Source organism: Nerophis ophidion, linkage group LG03, assembly GCF_033978795.1.
Source record: "Nerophis ophidion isolate RoL-2023_Sa linkage group LG03, RoL_Noph_v1.0, whole genome shotgun sequence".
In the NCBI taxonomy this organism is placed as follows: Eukaryota; Metazoa; Chordata; class Actinopteri; order Syngnathiformes; family Syngnathidae; genus Nerophis; species Nerophis ophidion.
This window is the reverse complement of record NC_084613.1, coordinates 38,716,172-38,726,006: the sequence shown is the minus strand read 5'-3', so window position 1 is coordinate 38,726,006 and position 9,835 is coordinate 38,716,172.

The window sequence follows — 9,835 nt, the reverse complement described above, 5'->3', positions numbered from 1 at the left end:
GCGGGGCTCTCCCTTAGAGATAGGGTGAGAAGCTCTGCCATCCGGGGGGAGCTCAAAGTAAAGGCGCTCCTTCTCCACATTGAGAGGAGCCAGATGAGATGGTTCGGGCATTTGGTCATGATGCCACCCGAACGCCTATGTAGGGAGGTGTTTAGGGCACGACCGACCGGTAGGAGGCCACGGGGTAGACCCAGGACTCGTTGGGAAGACAATGTCTCCCAATTGGCCTGGCATCGGGATCCCCCAGGAAGAGCTGGACGAGGTGGTTAAAGAGAGGAACGTCTGTGCTTCCCTGCTAGGGCTGCTGCACCCGCGACCCAACATCGGATAAGCAGAAGACAATGGATGGATGAATCATTTGTTAAAAACACATTTTTTGGCCACTTCTGTGCTTACTTGCTGCACGTTTATGTATTTTGTAAACAGCCAAAAGCAGCTTTCGTAAGCGGTTTTGACAAGGTTCAATAAAAATGTTCTACCAAGTAATAAATTGCAAGAATCGTTTTGAACTAATAATCATGTTGAATTGGTACTCCAAGAATTGGAATCGAATTGAATTTTGAGTTGTTCTAAGGTACACATCCCTGATATTTATACTTTAACGATTCTTTATTGTCAATGTTTTCCATATATCTATTGTAAGACATACAAAAGAATCGAGGTACCGTTTCTCCATCTCTCACCCTGTACTCTGGAGCAAATTTTTAGGCTTGAAGAGAGAGTGACCGCTGTGTAAACACGCACTGCCATCGTCAAAATGACGATTCTAACCAGGGCCTCCACACCTTGTACGCAGTTTAAGTGATGTGTGTTGGGCCTTGCAATCCGTGGGAGCATAGTTTTGCATGAATAAGTGCATGTAATTGTTTTTATAGGGTTTATGAATAAAGTTGGTATGGCATGTTAATTTATTTCCTTATTGTCCCCCATAGCACCCAGTGTTATTGCTAGGTTGGTTAATAGTCATAAAGGGGTTCAATCCCTGCTCGTGATTTGTAAGGAATTAATGCAAATACATTTTTGTTTTAGCACTTTCCTTTCAGTTAATTTGTTTTAGTACAAATCAGGCCTCAAATTCAATTCAAATTTGAATAAATAAGGATTAAAAATAGTTTGACATCAATTAAAAAGTGTGAAAACATTTTCTAATGAGAGGATGAAAGTGAGGGAGAAACACATATTAATTAAACATCTCTACAACCAAGAAAAGATTAAATTAGTAGTCGAGAACATGCTAAATTAAACCTAGACATCGCTAATGTTTTTATATGTACAGCACTATTGCAATGTTTTGGATATTTCTACCAAATTTGAATAGCTTATAAAGACAACTTTGCGTATTAGACACTCACTGTCAATATCGCACGTTCATATTTGCAAAGTACTTCGCAATACACTACTAGCGAAACAAAACATTAATGGGTAATTTTAGTTGAGCTTCATCTTATTTTGACCACATCTTACTGCTTTGCTTCATTCTCCCTGATGTTTATTCTGAGCAGATAATGAGCTCACAGCTGTACAGTAAACACATTGTCTCACCCATAAATCAAGTGAGGAATTCAAGTTTTGAAAAAGTGACACATAACCTTGCAACTATTTATCCAATACTGTAATCCAGTGGTTCTCAAACCTTTTTCACCAAGTACCACCTCAGAAAACACTCAGCTCTAGAAGTACCAGCATTAAGACATACATTAAAATATAGTAGCATAGTCGGCCTACATATTTATTGAAAACAAGGCAGATGATTTCTTTAAAAGGTATATTTAGTATTTTGGGCCACTGGAACATTGCACCCAGTTTAAATAGTAACACTGTTTGAATATAGGAAAATAAAACACTGTACTTTAATCAATGATTTGTTGGCGTATCACTAGATGTAGACTGGTACGTGTACCACAGTTCGAGATTCCCTGCTGGAATATAATGGGTGTGAAGACGTTACATTCATGGTATTAATTTTTCCCAATGTGAAAAAAATCTGTATATGACCATGTTGTTTACTATGGTTAGGAAAATGTGGCAAACAATAGCAAGCACCCAGCTGCTAGTGTACAATATTTTACATTACAAGCAATAATGTCAACAATTGAAAGCCCATTTGTTTCAATTGAACTCTGTAGTACCACACTGTTTATTGAAATAACAAATACTCAAGCCGCTTTAAGAACACTTTCATCTTCTTTCATGTCCGTTTGTGATTGTTGCAAAAAGGGGGAAAAGAAAAATGAAGTGGAAAAAAATAACATTATATAAAAGCTTGCTGAGCACATTCAAATGCCATATACACTTTTGCAGCTCATGCTGGGCGCCGGCATTGTGTGATTTTTATCACTCCTGCAACAGGCCAACTGTTCCGCAGAGGGTTTACAGTGAGGGAACAGGATTTCGGCAGCGTTCCCTGGCCATCAAGGAGCGTGGCTCCACAGCTCTCATGCAGAGATGACTTCATTTACAATCAACTTCTTTGACTTATTGGTTCAGTCCAATTTATAGACCAATGGACAACTGAGTCTGACTCTAAATCAATGTTTAAATACCTCACTATTTGACGTTCCCACCACCGACTCTCTCCTCGTATTTACCTGGCACTTAATGGTTTAATCCAATTTTCAGGTTCTTGTATGTGAAAATAACTTAATTTGCAGATGCATCTCGTGGGTGTACAAGGTGCTATGAATCTCCCTACTTGCACAGAAATGGATGTTTTTAGAACACAGGTGGTCTTCAGTGTTTATATACACCAACACATTCATACACTTTAATATTTGTTGTACCGTGGCAGTTTCTTGTTGGGAGCTCAGGTTTCAGTCATTTTAAATGCTTTGAACGGTACTGAATGCAGGCTCCAAGGAAAAAGTCGGAGACTGACGTATTGCCATCTTTGAAGGGGAACATCATCACCAGACCTATGTAAGCATCAATATATACGTTGATGTTGCAGAAAAAAGACCATTTATTTTTTTTACTGATTTCCGAACTCTAAATGGGTGAATTTTGGCGAATTAAACGCATTTCTATTTATCGCTCTCGGAGCGATGACGTCAGAGCGTGACGTCACCTAGGTAATAAAGCAGCCATTTTCTCAAACACATTACAAACACAGCGTCTCAGCTCTGTTGTTTTCCGTTTTTTCGACTATTTTCTGGAACCTTGGAGACATCATGCCTCGTCGGTGTGTAGTCGGAGGGTGTAACAACACTAACAGGGAGGGATTCAAGTTGCACCACTGGCCCAAAGATGCGAAATGGTCTGTCGTTTGTTCCGCACACTTTAGCGACGAAAGCTATGCTACTACAGAGATGGCAAGATTGTGTGGATATCCTGCGACACTCAAAGCAGATGCATTTCCAACGATAAAGTCAAAGAAATCTGCCGCCAGACCCCCATCGAATGTGCCGTAGTGTCTGCACATTTTACCGGCGGTGCTAAGGCAGACATGGCACAGAGATGTATGGATAACCCGCAGATGCATTTCCAACGATAAATTAAACTAAATCACAAAGGTGAGTTTTGTTGATGCTGTTGACTTATGTGCTAATCAGACATATTTGGTCGCGGCATGACTGCCAGCTAATCGATGCTAACATGCTATTTAGGCTAGCTGTATGTACATTTGAAACTATATTTACATCCAGCGTTTCCCTCCACCCACATTTAATGCCAAACAAACACTTACCAATCGATGGATTTAAGTTGATCCAATGTCACAAGATGCGAAACTTCCGATCGTTGGTCTGCACATTTTACCAGCGATGCTATGGCAAACATGGCCGAATAGCGTCCATAGCTAATCGCTCAATAGCTTCAGTTTCTGCTTCAATTTTGTTTTCACTATCTGCCTCCATACTCCAACCATCCGTTTCAATACATGCTTAATCTGTTGAATTGCTTAAGCCGCTGAAATCTGAGTCTGAATCCGAGCTGATGTCACTATATCTTGCTGTGCTATCCGTATTGGTATCACTGGATGACGTCACAAGAAAATGGACGATGGCTTCACAGATAGCGAAAATCAGGCACTTTAAAGCTTTTTTCAGGGATATTCCGGGATGGTTAAAATTTTGAAAAAAACTTCAAAAAATAAAATAAGCCACTGGGAACTGATTTTTATTGGTTTTAACCCTTCTGAAATTGTGATAATGTTCCCCTTTAAAATGACGGTAATAATCAGGGGCGCCCTTCCCTATACGCGGATCAAGCGTTGTGTGTAGGGCCCTGCAATCCGTGGGGGGCCCCGTTTTACATGAATAAATGCATGTACAATATAAATTCATATGAACTTTTACCACAAATCTATTCTTATACTCTTCCTGCTGGGGAGCATTGATAAGAATATAATGGTAGATTTCCTAAAATGTCCCTATTGTCCCCCATGGCGCTCAGCGTTAATGCTCGTTTGGGAAACAGTCATCATGGGATCCCGGATATATGCAAATTCATTTTCTTTAACAATTTCCATCCAGCCATCTATTTTCTACCGCTTGTCCCTTACAGGGTCGCGGGGGTCTATCTCAGTTGCACACTTCATCCAGTTTACTTGTTATAGTACAAACCACGCCTTAATTTCAAGTCAAGTTTTATAAATAAAGTTGGTATGGTGTGGTATGTTAAGATATGAATGACAGGGCGCTTCATAAGAAATTTCACCACAAACATATCCCTAGACTCTTCCTGCTTCATCACTGATACGAATAAAAATGCAAATTTTTTTAAAACGTCCTTATTGTCCCTCATGGTTATTAATCAGAATGGGATTCAATCCCGGCCCGTGATGTGTAAGGAATATATAAAAATTAATTTTTTACAAATTCCTTCCAGTTAATTTGTTTTAGTACTAACTATGACCCATACTCAATTCAAGTTTGATTAAAGAAGTATCAAAAATAATTTCATGTCAATAAAAAAGTGTGACAACATTTTGGGTATTTTGTGAGGGGAGAACAAATATTAATTAATCATCTCAACACAAAAGAAACAATTACATCAGTAGTCTACAAAATGCTAAATTAAACCTACATTTCAAATGTTTTCATATGTACAGCACTATTTAAATATTAGAATATTTCTACCCAATTTTAATAGCTTATAAAGAGAAATGGAACAATACACCTTTATAAGCTGGGATAGGCTTCAGCACCCCCGCAATCCCATAAGGGACAAGCGGTAGAAAATAAATGGATGGAAGTATTTATACAATACGATTTCCATGGATTTTTATTTTCATGCAATATATAAAGTTAAAGTTAAAGATAAATATGCAGCTATAAATCAACAAATATGCAATACTTTGATGCGACTATCCTTAAAAATGTGGTAATCTGAATGAGAATCATATTCAAGTATGTTTAACACACAGGGAATTTGACTTGGTAGACTTTGCTATCTTTGTTCAATGTAAGAAACGAGGAAGCACACAACTACAAGAGAGCACAGTACCGTGGCGGCCATCTTTGTATGAAAACAAGACGGAAACATTAAAGAATACAAAAGACATAAAATACTTTAAAGGAATTCAGACCTGATTCAACCAGCTGCTGTCTCGGAGGAGCTCTTTCTACACACAGCTACAGAATAAAACATAACAAACAACAAACTAATAAATATAGCATTAAATATTACCTGCTGTGCACTTAAAACTGCACAATGCATTGACAAACAAAAAAACTAAACAAAAAAACAATTTAAACACATACTGTATCTGTTGTGATGTAATGGTAAAGGCTGCTGCCTTTGAATGGCATATGGCATGGTTTACATTCCCATCCAAGTATGCATCAGAAAAGGGACGCAACGTAAAAACTAAGCCAAGTCATGAAGAATGACTCGTAGTGACCTGACGGTGAAAATCGGGGAAGTGGAGCAAAAAAATTGAAATGCCATTCCCAAGAAGTAGCTTATTTGAGGAGGCCACCAAGGAATGTTTTTTTAGAAACACTGGCAGCATAAAAGTTGTATTACCATGTAGTAGTACCTCAACTTACAAGCTCAATTGATTCTCCGACGGAGTTTTATTTCAAATCACTGGTATCTTAAATCTATCCTGCCCATTAAAAAACTATTGAAATAAATTTAATCCATGCTTGGCCACTCAAAACAGTACAATTTAACATGTATCATGCCTGTTAAAAAGAAAAACTAACTTTTGGATAAGAAATATATTTTTTTGAAAAACAATAAAATAGAATGTTTACTACAAACCACTACAGTATATTTATCAAATAATGTCATACATTTTTTACAACATTACCTTGGAAAGCAGACTGTTTCTCTGCGTTTCCTTTGGAATAATTCTCCCTTGTGTAACAATAGGAATTGTTATTGTTGATTATGTTGCACACGGACATCTTTGGGTTTGAGAGTTGACCGCAAGCAATATTACGTCTGTACAGTACCAAGGGGAATGCTAATTTGTCCAGTTTGCAGTCAGGAGACAAAACAAACTAAAACCCGTCAGACACAACATTGGCAGCTTTTCCAAATTTTCATGGATAAATGTCCACTGTTTGGATGTTTGCCCTTTGTGGCTGCATGACTCCTGTCTGTGTGATGTGACTGCCCTGCCGGGTCGTCTCTATGGTAAGTCATAATTAGTTTGTTTCTCTGATTAGGTGGTTGTATGCTTCATCTTCTCGGCCCTCTACTTCACACTCACTTCTCTAAAAGTTAGTTTTTCTTGGTTGGAATAGTTAAACAAATTGAAAACCTTGTAGTGGGCAGCACGGTAGGAGAGGGGTTAGTGCGTCTGCGTCACAATACGAAGGTCCTGGGTACTATCCCGGGCTCGGGATCTTTCTGTGTGGACTTTGCATGTCCTCCCTGTGACTGCGTGGGTTCCCTTCGGGTACTCTATCTTCCTCCCACCTCCACAGACATGCACCTCGGGACGATTGGCAACACTAAGTTGGCACTAGTGTGTGAATGTGAGTGTGAATGTTGTCTGTCTGTCTGTGTTGGCCCTGCGATGAGATGGCGACTTGTCCAGGGTGTACACCGCCTTCCGCCGGATTGTAGCTGAGATAGGCTTCAGCACCCCCGCGACCCCAAAGGGAATAAGCGGTGGAAAATGCATGGATGGATGGAAAACCTTGTAGCAAAAATTAATGCTCGCAACTGAAAGCATAACAAACAGCTGAGAGACAACTTGAACCTCAAAATAGTCACAAGTAGGGGTAGTCTTAAGTTGAGGTTCCCCTCTAATTACATTTATAGATGCATTGACTGACAGGCAATATGTTGTTTTTACTATTTTGACCTAAATATAAGACCTTTTGCAAGACTTGATTTTGGAAAAATACGACTGAAAACTAATTTAAGCTTCTATTTTTAAATCATGTTTTAAATATCTGTAAAACAACAAAATATGACATTATACTCCCGTAAATTACGGACAATAAGGCGCTACTTTTTTTCTACACTTTGAGCCCTGCAGCTTATACAACAGTGCGGCTAATTTACGGATATTTATTAGCTAACAGCCATAATGCAAATAGTTTTCATAAAACACAAGCGAAGGCATTGATTGTGCTACGATGCCATATTATGGACGAGTTTGCTCACTGCAGGTGCTGCAGGGTGAACCTCTACTGTATATCCTTCTGTTTAATGCTTTAATCCGGAAGTACAAGTGCCATTCATCTTTTAATCTCCCATAGTGTTTCTACTCGTACAGATTTTTTATTCATCACTCCAAACAACGTTTGTAAAATGTAGTATACCTACAATATTACAGTATACAGTACAGTACAGTATAACTAAAACTTTTCATACTCACTCAACCGTCTTATGTGTGATGCCTGTAAGAGTGTTTTCATGTACATGTACATTTGTACGTGCTATCGTAACGTAAGCAAGCAAGAATTGTTAACATTTGCTAATATGCTAATATGTTTAGGAGTGTCTGTGTTATTATTATTAACTTACAATAGCATTGTGTTTGTATTATTTAAGTTTAACAAAGTCCTCAGTAAATTCACCAATACGTCACTGTGGAGTTATTGAGTCTGTTTAGCTGATTGGAGAGCAAGTTTCAACATCTCGTGGTTTCAGGATGACGACCACTGTTTTGTTTGATCAGTCGTTTTACTGCCATGTTAGAGGCAACGTTTGAAAACAATTAAGATATATAAATAAACATTTACAAAATCTTTCCGTGTAAATAACTTATTTTACAACATATACATCTGTGGCTTATAGTCCAGTGCAGCTAATATATAGAAAAATATTTATTTCTTCTTAAATGTAGTGGGTCTCCCATCCATCCATCCATCCATTTTCTACCGTTTATTCCCTCTAGGGTCGCGGGGAGCGCTGGTGCCTAACTCAGCTACAATCGGGCGGAAGGTGGGGTACACCCTGGACATGTCGCCACCTCATCGCAGGGCCGTAGTGGGTGCCACTTACTGCAAATACCAAGTGCGCTCCATATTCCGGAAAATACGATACCTATATCCCCAACAGTTGTTTGAGGCCTCTGTTTCAAACAGTTGTTTGAGGCCTCTGTTTCAAACAACTGTTGATGATGTCAATTTTAGGTACAGGTGAATTCTCCAGTACCTAACATTGACATCATCATTACTCATCTTGTATTGTGAGTGACTGGAAGAAAACCTTGGGGAGAAGTGGGAGAAGTCGTTCCTTGCATGTACAGTATAAATGTTTAGACCCAAAATATAAGACGACACATCTTTTCCAGACTTTTTTTGAGGGAAATCTGTGTGCTTCATAAGTGTCTGACATGTTTATATATGTTGTCCATAATTCTTTTTACACAGTGATCTATGACTATGAATTGTACTCAAACTGTACACGTGGACGTAAACATGGCATGAATTGATGGTATGTTCAGTGCTGCGGCTATTTACCTTTGGCGAGTACAAACAATTATCTCACAGGGCCCTTTCTGCTGTTCTGCTCTAGAATAAACAGAGTTTTGGAAACCTCTACGGTTCCATCTGCAACAACAATAGGAAATACTTTTTCTCTGTGACAGTGTTTTGTAAAGCTGACTTCTGATTGTTCAATGGATGTACAGCTGGCATTCCAACCTTAAACACAGAATACTGATTGGGTAATGAAAATTTGCAAAAAAATTATCCCTTGTGTTGAGATGAGTTGAGTTGAGTTTGAGTTTATTTCGAACTTGCAAGCATACAACATGATACATCACAATTTCCAGTTTCGCTTAGGACTGTAGGACTGGACTGGATGTTTCTAATTGTTTAAAACTATCTGATGCTATTTGTTTAGTTGAGCTACAAACTTAAAGGGGACCAATGATGAATTTCGTCTTTTTCCCACTTATAAATGTAGTTACAATGCTGGATACTCATGTTAACAAATACCAAAGTTTCAGATCATCAAGTTCATGAATATGGCTGTGAGCTTACACACAGTTCTGGATGCCTTCGTATTAAAGAGTGTCAAACTCATTTTAACTAAGTGGTCCGGGGGCCAGACTGGTAAAATCATAGCATGTTTGCTTACAAATTAATAATATTTAAGATTATTTTCTTTGTTTAAAAATAGACAACGCAGATTCTGAAAATTTTAAAAATCTTAATGTTTTATTAGTAGTAGTATTTTATCTTCATTTGTCATTATTTATAGTTGAGTTGAGTTGAGTTTGAGTTTATTTCGAATATGCAAGCATACTACATGATACATCACAATTTCCAGTTTCTCTTTTCAACATGTTCGAAAAGGAGTAGGAAGAAGCAAAGCTTATTTAATCCTACCCTTTTTCTTTTACATAACAGTTGCTAAAACTTTTGTTCACTTCCTGTTCTCAATGTATTCACAATATACTCCATAAGTAATCACACTAAAAATA